This window comes from Crocuta crocuta, unplaced genomic scaffold, assembly GCF_008692635.1.
Source record: "Crocuta crocuta isolate KB4526 unplaced genomic scaffold, BGI_CrCroc_1.0 scaffold27, whole genome shotgun sequence".
In the NCBI taxonomy this organism is placed as follows: Eukaryota; Metazoa; Chordata; class Mammalia; order Carnivora; family Hyaenidae; genus Crocuta; species Crocuta crocuta.
The window spans coordinates 1,709,015-1,724,400 of record NW_027532250.1 but is presented as its reverse complement, the minus strand read 5'-3'; the positions used below and the strand labels follow the sequence as shown (position 1 = coordinate 1,724,400).

The 15,386-nt window shown below is 51.8% G+C and overlaps 1 long non-coding RNA gene across 1 annotated transcript in view; it reads left to right on the top strand.

The window, feature by feature from the left end:
• The window catches only part of LOC144243333 (uncharacterized), a 6,489-nt gene extending 2,551 nt beyond the window's left edge, over positions 1 to 3,938 (top strand). The window contains exons 4-5 of the long non-coding RNA XR_013338618.1: positions 2,842 to 3,043; positions 3,765 to 3,938. This is a non-coding gene — a long non-coding RNA (uncharacterized LOC144243333). The remainder of the gene's footprint in view (positions 1 to 2,841; positions 3,044 to 3,764) is intronic.
• The last annotated feature ends 11,448 nt before the right edge of the window (positions 3,939 to 15,386 follow it).

Genomic DNA, 15,386 nt, shown 5'->3' with positions numbered 1-15,386 from the left:
TGGGTCTTACAGTTCTCCTGGGAAGACAGGGACTAAAGAAATATCAGTAGATAATGGATTTCGGTTGGCAAACTGCTCCTGAAGGCGAACACGCAGGAATCCTACGGACACTGCTTTCCAGGGTGAGGAGGAGAGAGACAGACCTGCGGGAAAGGAAGGGCATTCCCAGAGAGGGAACGGCATAGGCAAAGGCCCCGAGGCAGATTCTGGGGCAGCGTGTATTTGCTTTTCTGGCAAAGGGGACGGATGTGCATGGCCAGGAGGGTGTCTGTCCATCTTCTCCAGCCGCAAGAAAGGGCCGGGGGAACCTGAGTCACCGGCGCTTCCGAGCCGCCTCCCAGGTCCTTCTCATGTGAGAAAACAAGGAGTTTTCTGTTATTTGCAGCCCCAGGCGTTTTCTGTCTGAAAGAAGGAGAGAAGGCCAAGGCCAGCAGCTTTCCTAACTAGCCAGGCTGCTCGATGTGGTCAGGCGGCACTCACAACAAAGGGGACTCATGTGCAAATGAAAAGCTCCCCATTCGCACCTCCCTGCCACGGTGGGGGGGAGGGGGCAGAGCCCGGGGCCCCTGTCCCAGTGAGGACCCCTGGCTCCCAGCAGAGGTGGTATAATCCTCAGAGAAAACATCACCCCCAGGGAACACCCAGCTCCCTCCCCTGGGGAACCTGCCAAGTGCCAGGAAGGACAGAGCGGAAGGCAAGTCCCAGCAATCCTATCTGACCCACTCACACAGTCCCCGGTCACGGTCACGGTCACGGTCACGCTGTCACCTTCTGCCCTGCCGCAGTGACCTGCCCTCCGCCCTCACGGGGTCACCCTGCCCCTGTGTACAGTCAGCAGGTAGAAGGTCTACACAGCTCTCTGCAGCTGGGGTCTCCTATCCAGTTTCCTCACTAATTACACTGCGACATTCCTTCCTGAACAGAGAAACTTCTATAACTTGGGCTATAAAGCATCTCTTTGAATTTTCCCTGAAGTCCGCTGTGATTATAATAATAAAACAGACAGCGCACATGAAGACTTTCATCCCCACAGCTCAGCGTTCACAATAAACAAATCATAATTATGTATCTCAACAGCCCCTCCTTTTTTCCCCTTTTCCTCATGGGGAAACTGAGGCAAGAAGGAGGTCAAGTGCCTGCCTCGAGGCTACGGCTTCTGTTAGCAGCGGAGCAGCCCACGGGGGCTGCTGTGACTTTCACTGCGCCCATAATTAGGACCCTGCTGGGAAGCCGAGGGGGAGTTCGCAAGGGCATCCCTGACGCCAAACTTCCACCGCCTCACACGCCCAGCTCGTTTGACCGGAGGGAAAGCTGGGATCTGACTCTCGAGCTGGCTGAGGCCCTTTGAGTATCCCCGGCCTTGAGTGGCCTTGGGGTACCCGTCTCTTACTGATGAGACTACGTGACAAAATACTGAGCCCTAGAACACGTGACGGCAGATGTGCAGATGCTGTTAACAGAGCACGCGTGTCCCCGGCTAGAGCGTGAACTTGCAAAGGCAAGGGTCAGGTCCGCAGGGTCCGCTCCGCGCCAGGCAGCGTCCAGCAGCACTCATGCTTATCTCTTACGCGAGAGGAGGGATGCATTTGAGGCTGTGTGATGCGGTGGGGGAACATGTCCCCCTGGCCCGCACAGCCGCACCTCCCTCCTCCCGCTCACCAGTGTCCGGGGCGCACCAACGGCAGTGTGCATTGCTGCAAGCCCTGCAGTGGCTGCTCTCGTCACTCTAGGTGAAGCGGACCCCTTTCCCCCGGCCCCCCAGCCATCACGAGCAGCAGGGCAGAGCCTGGAGCCCAGGGTGTGGTCTTTATGACTCTCTCTTCCGGTCCCCCTCACCCTAAGAGAAAAGACAAGACATCTGGGAGACACCTCTGCGATGGGGGCAGTGGTCACACTTAGTTTCCTTGTCACCCTGTCCCCATCTGTAGTCAGTGCTGCAGGATTTCAGAGGGGATGTTTGCCTACAAATTTCTGGAGATAAAACAAGACCTTTACGAGACTTGAGGGTCCTTGATCATTCAGTTCCAAGAGGCCCTCACTCCTGCTGCTTTAGATGATGACCGTAACAATAACAGTAAAGATAAGCATAATAACGGCAAGCATTTATTGAGCGCCTCCTGTATACCAGGCCCTGCACTAAATGCTTTCAGTGCCTCTGTGCTTATAAAACAGGTACATTTTGCAGTGGAAAGTGGAGCTCAGGGAGGGCATGGGACTTGCCCAGGGTCAAGCAGCCATGAAGGGGCAGGCGGGCTGGGGACCTGGGTGCCTCTGACTCCCGGGTCGGAGTTAGCGATGGTGGTCAGTGTAGTTGTTGGGCACTGACCAGCCTCGGGGCAGGGATTTACTGGCGTGGTTTTACTTTGTTCTCCAAACAGACCATCAGGCCAGGGCCTCTTTGGACCTTCTGTAGCCGCTCAGTGCACTTACCCTCCAGGCCCCGCCCCCCGCCCCCTATCAAACTCGCTTAGCGCAAACACAGGTCGTGGGTGGCACCCTTAAAAATGGCTAAAATGGCAAAGTTTATTATGTCCTGCGTATTTTACAACGATAAAAAGTAGCCACGGCATCTACTTTTGTATACATTCTGCGTTGTGCTTGATACGCGGATACACCATTAGCTTTTGTGGACGTTGAAGTGCCATTACTAGTGTCGAGTTTGTGGTATTCTGGGCCAAGTAATTTTTACTTTTTAGATCTCAAAACTTCTGCTGTTCCTAGTATGCCTTTTTGCCAGGCGGGCTGCTGTAGGACGCTGGTTCTTATGGTTGCAGAAGACGTTCTGAAAGCCCTCAGNGTCGAGTTTGTGGTATTCTGGGCCAAGTAATTTTTACTTTTTAGGTCTCAAAACTTCTGCTGTTCCTAGTATGCCTGTTTGCCAGGCGGGCTGCTGTAGGACGCTGGTTCTATTATGGTTGCAGAAGACGTTCTGAAAGCCCTCAACCAGGGGCCACGGGAGTGGGGACCTGAGTCCTGCCTGTCGGAGTCCGGGGCCCAGAGCCCTGGATGCCTCTCAACACTCCTGCCTTCATCCAGGCCAGAGGTAAGCCTGGCACGGGTGCAGCGACGGGGTTTCCAAACCACGAATCTGGTCTTACTTGCAAATTTAGGTGAAGGGCCCAGGCCCAGGAAGTTTCTGGAATTTTGAGTGTGAGAAGCCCAGGAGCCAAAGATGGGGCAGCCTGCGGGGCCAGGGAGAGGCGGGGGCTGTGGGGAGCCACTGCTGGGAAGGCGGGGTCCCCACAGGTCCCCACAGGCCCCCCCCACTGCAGGAGCAAAGGGCTAAGGGGTTCACCATAGCCTGTCACGACCGGGTCCCCAGCTTCTCCAGGAGAGAGGAAGCTCGCGAGGGTGTGAGGAAAGCCCAGCATCTCCCCGCTTATCCACCCGGGGGCGCTCCTGTCACCGGTCACCTTCCAGGAGGCACCGAGAGCCCTGGGCTGGCCCTCCGGCCAGTCTGGCCAGAGACCTGGGCAGGGGCGGACCGCACGGCTCCCCTGGCTTCCTCCCGCCTGCCCAGGAGCTTGGCAGGAAGACTCAGGAGACGGCCCCACCCTCGCCCCACGCCTGGGCAGGTGCCCTACTCCAGACCCTTATCAATGTGCGCCGTGAAGTGAGGGATAAAATGTGCGGGAATGGAGCCCGGCTCCCAGCCTGCTGTTGGCCGGGCTCTTCCTGGGCCTTTGGGTTGATCACAGCAGTAAAAGCCATGATTTTGTTTCTTTCTTTTAAAAAATTTTTAAAAATCTTTATTTTTGATAGAGAGAGAGAGAGAGAGAGCATGTGAGCAAGGGAAGGGCAGAGAGAGAGGGAGACACAGAATCCGAAGCAGCTCCAGGCTCTGAGCTGTCAGCACAGAGCCCGACGCGGGGCTCGAACCCACAGACTGCAAGATCATGACCTAAGTTGAAGTTGGACGCTTAACCGACTGAGTCACCCAGGCGCCCTGTCTTTCTTTCTTAATAATATTCAGAATTGCAGGAGTAATGCCTGCTCATCATTAAAAAATACAGAAATTTAAAAAAATAAATTAAAAAATACACAAATTACAGGTGAGTCAAACTGAGAGACGCACTATCACCACTTTGCTGTGTGGTTGTCACAAAGTTTTCCTGCGTGTCATAACGATGATGATCATGCAAAATAATGGCAGCTACAATGCATTGAACATTTATTGCTGCCAAACACCAGACTCAGTGTTTTGCACATTGTATCTCATTTAATCTCGCCAACAGTCCTGAAGGGTGAGTTACTATTTTTATCCCCATTTTGCAGATGAGAAAGTTGATGTTCAGGGGCTTGGAACTCCANTAGGCTTCTATAGGATCACTCCATGACGCCGTCAACACAAATAGAGCCCTCCTTTTTACGTGAACTTTTTACCAAACATGTGACAGGGTACATACAGCCTAGGGAACTTTCACCAAGTGAACTCACCATGTCCCCGCTGTGTGTGAAGACACAGAGGCCCCCTCGCCGCCCCGGCCCCCCTCCCCAAGGGGATCCTATCATTTGGAAACCTGCTTTTGTCGCTTCAACAGCTCGGCGAGAATAGCTTTCTGCACGGATTGACTGGGACGCCTTCTGTTTGAAAGTCCCACGGCTTGTTCTACCCACAGCCCCCATTGTCAGCGCCTTGGGCGGCTTCCAAACGTCAAAGCCTGATGTTCAAGGCCCTCAATACAGCGTGTGCAGCGGCCCCACGCCGGGCTTGCTGCGCTCTTACCTTTCCTTCAAGCCCTCGGGCTGGTGCAGTGCGCGTTGACCCGGCGACCACGGCTGAGTACCCGGATTTGCACACCCCCCTCTCGGCTGCCTGGAGCTGTTGTCCTGGTGAGGGCTCAGGGAGGGGGTCTGGCTGGGGTCGGGGGGGAGCAGACTTAACAGTCAGGAACCTGCGTGCCAGGCTCAAGCCTCCGCTTCTCCGAGGAATGGAGAAATAGTGACATCTTGGCCCATAAAACACACATTTCTACCTTTTGCCAGAAAAGCGTAGGAAGCCAGTGGTTCACCTTCTTTGGCAGGGGGAGTATTGGACCGACTGAGATGACCTCCCTGCTCAGCTCACAGAGAAACACGGGCGTGATTGTATACATCTCGGTCCCTGGACCCAGGAGCAGGGCCCCTCAACCCGGCTCAACGGGGGCTGCTGGCCGTCCCTTGTGGGGGCCTCCCGGCCGCTACAGAAGGGTTGGCGGCATCGCTGGCCTCCACCCACAGGATGTTGGTAGCATCCCCTCCTCATCCCCTCCTGTGACAACCAAGAGACGTCACCAGACTTCATCAGAAGACCCATGCTGCCTCCACCCTCCCCTCACCACACTCTCCGATCAGAGCCACTGCCCTAGATGCCAGACTCTCTTTTGTTCAATGCGGGACATATTTTTTTAAATAAATTTTTTAAATGTTTATTTTTGAGGGAGAGAGGCGGGTGCAGAGAGAGAGGGAGACACAGACTCCGAAACAGGCTCTGGGCTCTGAGCTGTCAGCACAGAGCCCGATGCGGGGCTCAAACTCACAAACTGTGAGATCATGACCTGAGCCGAAGTCTGATGCTTAGCCGACTGAGCCCGCCAGGTGCACTCAATGTGGGATGTATTTGAGGAGCACCTAAGGGTGCTGTAGGCCCTTGGGACTTGGCAAGAACCAGACCCTCTCATTCTCTCGGGGCTTCATGGCCCAGAGAGAAGCAGGCATTTTTTTTTTTTAAGGACAGAGAGTGAATATTATAGCTTGTGTGGGCCAAGGGGCAAAATTGAGGATAGTATATAGGTTTCTATAAAACCATTTCAAATGTGGGGCGCCTGGGTGGCTTAGTCGGTTAAGCGTCCGACTTTTGCTTAGGTCATGATCTCGCGGTTCGTGGGTTCGAGCCCCGTGTCGGGCTCTGTGCTGACTGCCAGCCCAGAGCCTGGAGCCTATTTCAGAGTCTGTATCTCCCTCTCTCTCTGACCCTCCCCTGCTCACGCTGTCTCTCTCTCTCCTAGAAATAAATAAAAATATTTAAAAAAAAAACTTAAAAAACAACCATTTCAAATGTAACCCTTTAAAAATATCAAAAACATTCCTAGTTCTCAGAGCTGAAGGGAAAAGGGCAAAAAATCAGTCAGGCTGCTGGAAAGCTGTAGTTCGCCAAGCCGGTTTAGAGGAAAAATAACAGCTCACATTCACTCAGTATGTGCTGTGTACGGCACTGACCTGTTCAAGTCTCTCCCAGGGAGAGGAGAGCACATGCAAAGGGCCTGAGGCAAGAAATTCTTGGAGCGGTGGAGGACCAGGTCGGGGATTGGGGGCGGGAATGCAGTTTCCAAAGTGAAGCCAATAAGACGTGAACTCGGGAAGTATGCACGTGACACAGTTAAATTCAACTCCCTACAAAGAAAAAGATTTGGCCCAATGGGTCATACACATTCATGCATTCAAGAGATGTGCCAACCCCCCTTGTTTCTCCAGTGTGCCCTTCTGCCTCCCAAGATTCAGGCCAACGAAGGCTGAAGCCTGGCAGGTATGTGGAGACTGGAGAACTTTAGCCCGCGGCTCAGTGTCCCCAGGCCAGGCTGAGGGAAGAGGGTGAGTGGATGTTCCAGACCACAGGACTAAAGCTGTAATCAAGGCACAGCCTCTTTCAAGCTAATGACAAGGGTCCCGTAGACACACACACAGCAGGGCGTTAAAGAGAAGCCCGAAGCAAAGCTCTAAGTTAGCTGAACCCCAAACCGTGTCAGACTCAGCCGAAAAAATGTTAGGAGCTCGGTTTGCAGTTTTCTCTCTCCCTTCCTGCCTCCTTTCCTTCTCTGAGGTCCAGGATGGGTAGGAAAGGAGCTCGCACCGTAAGAATTCATAAACACAGTAGCAGAGGCATCCTGAGAACTTCGTCTTCACATGTGCTAAGTGCTTTCTAAAATCAGAAGAGACTGAAATGGACACAGAGAGATTATTGAATGTGCATTCAGTTAAGGGATTCTATAGGCGCCTGCACTTTCCATTGTTTTCCTTGTTAGTAATGCAGATGATTGTGTCCATCGAAATGCAGACAAGTCTTGTCTCCTGGAGCACAATCGATTATTGCCCTATGACTATCGACAGGTTTCATGTCTATTTGTAGATTTATTTCAGCATTTTAAAAAATGTTTTATTTATTTCTGAGAGACAGAGAGAGGCAGCGTGAGCAGGGGAGGGGCAGAGAGAGAGGGAGACACAGAATCCGAAGCAGGCTCCAGGCTCTGAGCTGTCAGCACAGAGCCCGACATGAGGCTCGAACACACGAACTGAGAGATCATGACCTGAGCCGAATCGGACGCCCAACCGACTGAGCCACCCAGGCGCCCCTATTTCAGCATTTCTGATTGCCTATATATTTGTATGTGTTTGAACTGTCCCTTGAACTATGTGTAACATCTTCCTGGTTCCCTTGTTAACCAAGGGATTAAATACAGTCTTCGATACGTTTCTATTTTAGATCTCCAGGAGTCCTGATTTCATCTTTTAAAAATGTATCTTTTAACAAAGACACGCATAGTGTTTTTATTTACAACCCTGGGAGGTGGTTCTCATTGCCGTCATTCTCATTGTACAGAAGAGGGAAACTGAAGCCCAGGGTGCCATGAAATCTGCCCAAGGCCGTTCACAGGAACCGTTGGAGTCAAGCTTTGCACGCAGGCAGTGGGACCCAGAGCTGGGGCGCTTTGCCACTGTCGCATGTCGTTCTTGTAGTGTGACAGGCTGGCCCCGACCGTGCTCTCGGCTTTCAGTTTGCTGCCCAAGACACGGGCCCCTGGGGACTGTCCAGAGCTCAACGCCTCTGTAGCTGTGGCCGACGTGGCAGCCGTGGCTGACGTGGCCAGGCGCCCTGGGGACTCCCAGAGCAGGCACAGGGCCGTCTTCTGTCCCTCTCTGGCGCCCAGCACTCAGCTATGAGCAGTGTGGGCAACGGGCGATTGTTACCCAGTGGTGTTAAGAAACCTACTCTGAGGAGGCCTTGGAGCCTGCAAGCGAGGGTGCGGATCGGCCCCTCAGTGTCACTGATGTGTACTTCTTTAATTCTATTTTCACAGAATGAATGTAAGTAAATAGTCATGATTGATATCAGAAGGGCGGTAAATTCTTTTGATTATTTATTTATTTATTTAAAAAATTAAAAAAAAAATTAATTTCTTTTTGAGAGAGACAGAGCACAAGTTGGGGAGGGGCAGAGAGAGAGGGAGACACAGAATCTGAAGCAGGTTCCAGGCTCTGAGCTGTCAGCACAGAGCCCGACGCGGGACTTGAACCCACAGACCGTGAGATCATGACCTGAGCTGAAGTCAGACGCCCAACTGACTGAGCCACCCGGGGGCCCCAAGAGTGGTAAATTCTTTAGGGAGTAGTGAAGAACTACCATCTGAACACTTTACTGACTGATGGGCGGACTGATTTTTAAAACACTCAGGAACCACCTTAAGCCAGAACGAAAGCGAGATGTGATTCAGAGCTCGTGACCTGGCAACATTTCCGAAACGAGCACGGACCGACTGGTGCTCGGCTGGCGGCTGCTCCTGTGCGACGTTCAACTTCCAGCAGACGATGTTGTCCACTCTGTGAGCGGCCTGAGTATTTGCACACGAGAGTGTTGCCGGCTGACGTTCGTCGAGGTTTTCCTGTGCATCAAGCTCTTTCTAAACACTTTACGTGCATGTTCTCACTTCGTCTTCAAATGACTGTGGTGTGAGTTCATAATTAGCCTCATTTTACAGAGGAGTTGGCTGAGGTCCAGCGAGGTTGTCCTTTGCCAAAGGCCACAAAACGAAACGAGGACTTTTATGGTCAGGAAGGAGGCTAAGCACACTGCTCACCTGCTGAGGTAGAGTTTTTATGAAAAGGGAAGGATAATTCAGGGGACGGAACCAAGGGTCCCGAGGACAGAGCTGAGAGCTGTGCGGAATCTTTTCCAGGACTAAGGGGCTGATCAAGGGACTTGCATCGGGGCCCCAAGTGGATTTTGAAATAGCTCAGTGATAGGTAGCCAGGATGCCTTGGGACTCCCTGAAGCCCAGGGAGGAACAGAGACGGACTGATTAGACGAGAAGATAGCGGGGTACTTTCCGTGGCTTCAATTTGTTTTCTTAAGGCGGTACCTATGACGGACTTTCTTCGTTCACTTTCTTCCTTGCATTCTTCTTGAGATGTAGATGAGCCACACTGATGTTTCCATCCATCAGGCACAAAGAAGGATGCAGGTGGAATACTGAATGACCTTGGCCTCTGAATTTTAAGGTACTACAGAGGTGTGGGTTTTCATCAACAGGTTAGCAGAGGGCAGGATTCTCACTCTGCTACTCTGAGCCCGGGGCTTCCAAAGAGATGGCTCTGGGACTTCTTTTGGGGGACAGGGGCTAAGAGAGGATTGCGTTCTCCAAGTTTTTAAACGTTTTTTAATATTTATTTTTGAGACAGAGAGCGAGCGAGCAGAGGAGGGGTAGAGAGAGAATGGGGGAGACACAGAATCTGAAGCAGGCTCCAGGCTCTGAGCTGTCAGCACAGAGCCCGACGAGGGGCTCGAAATCACAAACCAGGAGATTGTGACCTGAGCTGAAGTTGAATGCTCAACTGACTGAGCCACCCAGGCGCCCCTGTTTCCTCCAATTTAACCAAAACCAGCTCCTGTTTTTTGTTTACATAATTATTCCACATACACATCTGTGTAGTTTGTTGTACATACAAGAGTCAAGTAGAGAATAAGAATGACTGGGATGCATAACATTAAAATAATCGCACAGGCCGGTGTGGTGGGCATCTTGAGAGGCTTGCTCACCCTCCGTTCCATCCTCCCTCAAGCAGTACTTCCTGAATGTCTGAGGCCATAGAGCAGAAAACTGTATTGTCCAGACTCCTTTGCAGCTAGAGTTCTGGATGCAAATTACCTTTTGCTATTAGATGTGGGAGGTGGGAGGTGGAAGGGAGCCAAGTGCCATCGTCCTGCCGTTTCAGGATGCAGAAGGTGGGATTTCTGCAGCTGCCTTGCCCGGGCCGTTTGCCAGCTTCCTTGGTGTTAAGAAGCAGGTGCAAGGGTGTGCTCTTGAACTTTATGAATCTACAGGCAGCCTCAGAGATTGTAGCTCCGCATGCTGTTGGAGTGTGGAGCCCACTCCCCAAAGCTCCCAGTGGCTTTGCAAGCACCCTTTTCTTTGTCCGTAAACTATAGAATGATTTCTGTTTCCTGCTCTGAAACTTGATTGAGGCCATTAGATATTCAATGTTGCAGAAATAAACAAACAAACTGAAAGTAAAGTCTTCCCTTCTCACCCAATTCCAATTTTCTTCATGAACAGGAACAAGCAAGAAAATGCTTCTTTGTGAATCTTTTCGTACAGGTAGATAAATGGATAGATAGATAGATAGATAGATAGATAGATGATAGATAGATAAAATACATTATGTAATATATAATATTACTCAGGAGGGATCAGTATATAGACATTGTTTTGTGTATTGCTACCTTTTCATTGAAAATATTTTTCAAATCACAATGAGCTATCGCTACACACTGATCAGAATGGCTAAAATAAAACAGAAAAAAAAAACTAACAATGCCAAGGGGTGCCTGGGTGGCTCCGTCTGTTAAATGTCTGACTCTTGATTTTGGCTCAGGCCACGATCTCATGGTTCATGAGTTCAAGCCTCACATCTGGCTCTGAACTGATAACGCCAAGCCTGCTTGGAATTCTCTCTCCCCTTCTCTCTGCCCCTACCCTGCTTGTGCTCTCTGTGCCTCTCAAACTAAATAAATAAACTTAAAAAAAAAAAAACTAACGGTACCAAGTGTGGACTAAGACAGAGGAAGAAGACTGATTACACTGTGAGCGTGAACTGGTTGAACCACTTTGGAAAACTGTTCAGAGGTTTTTACTAAAGTTACACATATACCTACTCACTGACCCAGCACAAACGACTCATCCACAAAACGTCCACAAAAAGACTCATCCAGAATGTTCAGGGCAGCCTGATTCCTGTTGGTCAAAAAGTTGAAACCGTGCAAATCACACACTTAGATAGGCAACAGGTGTTCTATCCCCCGGTGGAATCCGATGGGCCAATGTAAAGGAACAAGCCACTGAAACATCAGCAACGTGCATGAATTTCAGAAATGCCAAGCGAAAGGGGCAGACATAAGATGTTCAAGTGCAGGCAAAGCTTCTCTGTGGTCTCTAAAATCAGAGCGCAGATTACTTCCTGTGGTGGTGGTTGACCAGCAAAGGGCATTAGGGGCTCTTGGAGGGAATGGAGCAGCTCAAAGACAAACCCGTGTCGAACACCCTTGTGTGCACATCTCGAAGTTCTTTTGCAAGTATATCCATAGGGTAAATTCCCAGAAGTTAAATTGCTGGGTCAGAGGGAATGTGACTGGTGATGCCTCACGGATATTGCCTAACTGTCCTCCAAAAATACTGTAGTGCCATCCACCCCCGCCACACAGCCACTTAGGAGAGAGACGGGTTTTCCCACGCTCTCCCTGGCGCTGCGCATTATCAGCCTCGACAGTGTTTGTCGCTCTGATCCGTAAAAAGTATTTCGTCTTTGTTTTGAGTTTTCAAAAAATTTTACCTGCTCTGTCTTTTTTAAGAGATATTTTTAAAAGATTATTTATTTTGAGAGACTCAGAGACAGTGCAAGTGGGGAAGGGGCAGAGAGAGAGAGAGAGAATCCCAAGCAGAGCCTCTGCACGGTCAGTGCGGAGGCTGAGACGGGGCTCCAACTCGCGAAACCGTGAGATCATGACCTGAGCCAAAACCAAGAGTCAGATGCTTGACTGACTGAGCCCCCCGTGCCCTCCATCCCATCTGCTCTGTCTTGACCCACTTCCCGTATTGAGTTTCTGCACCTGGTTTCATTTGAGGAAAGGGTTTGCTGTTAAACAGGTAAACATTTCAGACCAGGACAAAGGAGAGATCGTGTGTCCTGAAATACAGCCGTCAAAACGGAAAGCAGCCTCTCCCTGGCGGGGGTTTCCGGCACCACTGAGCTTGGGCAACAGTGTAGACACCCAACTTGGAGCCGTGGGTGCGGATTCTGGCTTTGGGCAGGGTGCTCTGACTTTGCACGTCTCAGTTTCCTCGCCTGTGCGTGGAGGTAGTAATAGTATTGCTGCGTTGGGGCGGATTATTTAACGAGCTGATGCCCACACAGCAGCATCTGCTAGGTCTTAATGTAAGTTTGAGCCATTGCTGTGACCGTCACCATGTAGACGTCCCCGGGGGCTGAACGAGGTCCTTTCCAGCTGTGCTGCCCCGTGGCCTCTGCTCCTGGTACCCACGGGCGTACCCTGCCCCGGGCACCGTGTCCCACGCTCCCAAGGTCACCCACCCGCCAACATGCCCCTCGGGCTGCACTGCCTCTGGCCGTCACTCCTGGCCTCCAGGTGACTCCTACTTGGTCACCTGGCCCCAGAGTCTCAGAATCCCTGGAGAAAAGAATTCTTCTGACTTCAGCTTACAGCCTCTTGCTGCAGCCACACACTCTCCTCATCCCTCGGCCCCAAGGGTCCAGACCCAAAGCCCCGATCCCTGCTTCCCCCTGGTATCTCTGCATATCAGCTCGGGCACCCTCACCATACAGTCCAACCGTCATTAATTCCAATTTAGGCTTAATTGGATTCCCCCACCCCGGCCAAAAAGGGCATCCTTCACGGTACTCTTACCAAAGCTCCATCTGCCTCAACTCGCTTCATGGGCCCCATGTAGTTCACACCATGGCACTTAAGGAACCTTTTCTTCCCTCTGGTTCTTGGTCTGATGCCAGGCAGCAGGGGAGGCCCCCGCCTTGCTCAAACTGAGAATTCCCCTCGCTCACATGGTAATGAACCTGGACAAAATGATCGGATAGCCTTGCAGTAAGTTTCAACACCATCTATTAATAATTTCTGCCTCTCCCGCCCCCACCCTCTGCCCACCTCTCCCAGTTAATCAGCTATGCCTAGCAGCCGCGTGGCAGATTCTCAGCCCACCACCAGGGCAGCACGCGCCACCGAAGTCCAGTGTCCCAGGCGGAGATGTGTCATTTCGTGCCTCTGATAGTGGTGCCTCCCTCCAGCCCCTCGCAGGTTCACCTGAGCCGAGCCCTGCTTTTTTTCATTAAGTAATCGGTTATAGACACACATCAAAGTGAGATGGAAGAGGAGGGCAGAGGGGGAGAAAAATGTATTCTTGGTTACTAGTTGTGGGTCCCGACAGCTCCTCTCATGTTCCCTTCGAGGACTGAGGGAAGCACAAGTGTTACATTTGATGGGGTAATTATTAAATGAGATTCGAGGCTCCAAGAGGCACACTCATAAAAAGAAAAGTGATTTCCACCGGTTGCCCTGACTGTTGACTCACTGCATATACGCTTGGAAGTTCAATGCCAGAGTCCTGTTGATTTTGCCGGCAGGCAAAATTTGCAAAGATCTCGTTGCTTTCAGTAAATGGTGAGATAGACAGACATGCAGACAGAAGGAGACAGATAGCGATCGCAGCTAGGGTTTATTGAGGATATATTGTGTGCCGGGTCTGTGCTCAGCATTTGATGCGCAAAATCTCTTTGAAACGTCACACGCATCCTTGAAAGAACTTGACTTCTGCCAGCCTTGATCCGCAGTGAGAAAAAGGAGGGCTAGAAAGGCTTATTAATGAAAAAAATATTCAAGGTCACCCAGTAAACACGTAGAGCCACCACTAAAATTTGGGGTGGGCCTTCTGGATCTCCACACTGTTGACATTTGGGACAGGGTATCTTTTCCAGAAGGGCCATCCTGTGCACGGTGGAGCGTTTAGCAGCATCCCTGGTCTCGACTCACTGGACGCCAGGAGCACTCACCAAATGTGACGACCAAAAGTGTCCCCAGACATTGCCAAGTGTGCCCTGGCGTGGGGACAACATCACCTCAGGTCAAGAGGTGTTAAACCCTTCGGTGTCTCTGGCCACTGCTTGCCCCCCTCCCTGTAAGTTGAGATGTGCCCCTTGGTACCCTCTGCAGATGGTAGGGACTGCCCGAGAAGCAGCGATTCTTATGATCACTGAACTTTTGCAGTGAACTCTCTGCTCCGTGAGTCCAGGGCTCGCCATTCCAGCGACCTGGAGCTTCACCTGCACGTATGGAGAGGCTGGTGTGGGCGCCAAAGTGGCTTCGGGAAACTACAGAAATTAACAAGACACAGCCTTGTCTCACCCACCAGAATAGGGGTGCTGGTCTAGCAAACCACAGCCAAGTTTGGCCTATGGAATGTTTTCCTTCTCTTGCAAAAATTTATTCAAAAAATTGAGTTGGTGGCCACTGTCTAAAGTTTGGAGATTTCACTTTAAAAACATCTAAATGTATGGCTTCTTCGGAAAAATCGGAAGACCCATCCATTGCCGAGTGTGGGAGGCCCCTGGCAATAACCCCCAGCTCCCAGCACTCTGCCCTGCCTCCCCGTTGCCTCCCTTCAGCTCGCTGCTCTAGCGTCTCGGCCCCTCTGCGAAGCCCAGTGTAAGGTCCCTGAGCTTGATCAGAAACTCCTGAAGGGCTGGATCAATACCAGCTGACGTCAGCGCTAGTTCTGGATGGAGACTCCGATAGGGGCTCGCACCTGAATGCAGGAGGATTCTCAGAGGAGGGAGAGATCTCGGGGGGTTGGGGGCAGGCACTGGGGCGTCAAGGAGAGACCCCCGGAAGAGGGGAGCTGGCGGGGAGCAGTACGTGTAGGTAGGGTTTGGCAGCACTGAGGTTCGCAGAGGAAGAAGCCACGTGGTAGCTGTTGAGCAACAAGATGAACATTTTATCGAGAAAGGGGACCAGAGGGAGAGCAGCAGGGCCCCCAGGAGGGGGCGCTATTCCCGCCCTCCGATGGCTTCCACCGATTTCAGGAACCTGAGAAACCAAGAGCCTAGGGAAGAGCAGTGAACACAAGACTTCAACAAATCAAGGCCACAGACTAGATTCTAGAACGGAATAAAGGAGGGAGCTGAAGGAGGCCTTCCTGGGGGGGGGGGGGCTCACGATGAAACCAAACCTTAGGAATCACACATTTATGTTTTTTGGTTTCCCCCCACCCCACCTCCTAAGGGAAGTGTGCAAACGCTTTCTACAGTAGGCAGAATAGCAGGACGAATCCTGGTTCCATCACCCAGCTTCAACAACGGCCAACCCAGGGCCAATCAGCAGCGGCCAACCCAGGGCCAATCAGCAGCGGCCAACCCAGGGCCAATCAGCAGCGGCCAACCCAGGGCCAATCAGCAGCGGCCAACCCAGGGCCAATCAGCAGTGGCCATCCCAGGGCCAATCAGCAGCGGCCATCCCGGGGCCAATCAACAACCGCCAACGCAGGGCCAATCACGTTCCATCCGGCTGGTGCTCTCCAGCCACCTCTCGTCAGGGCAGCAGGACTAACGCCGGG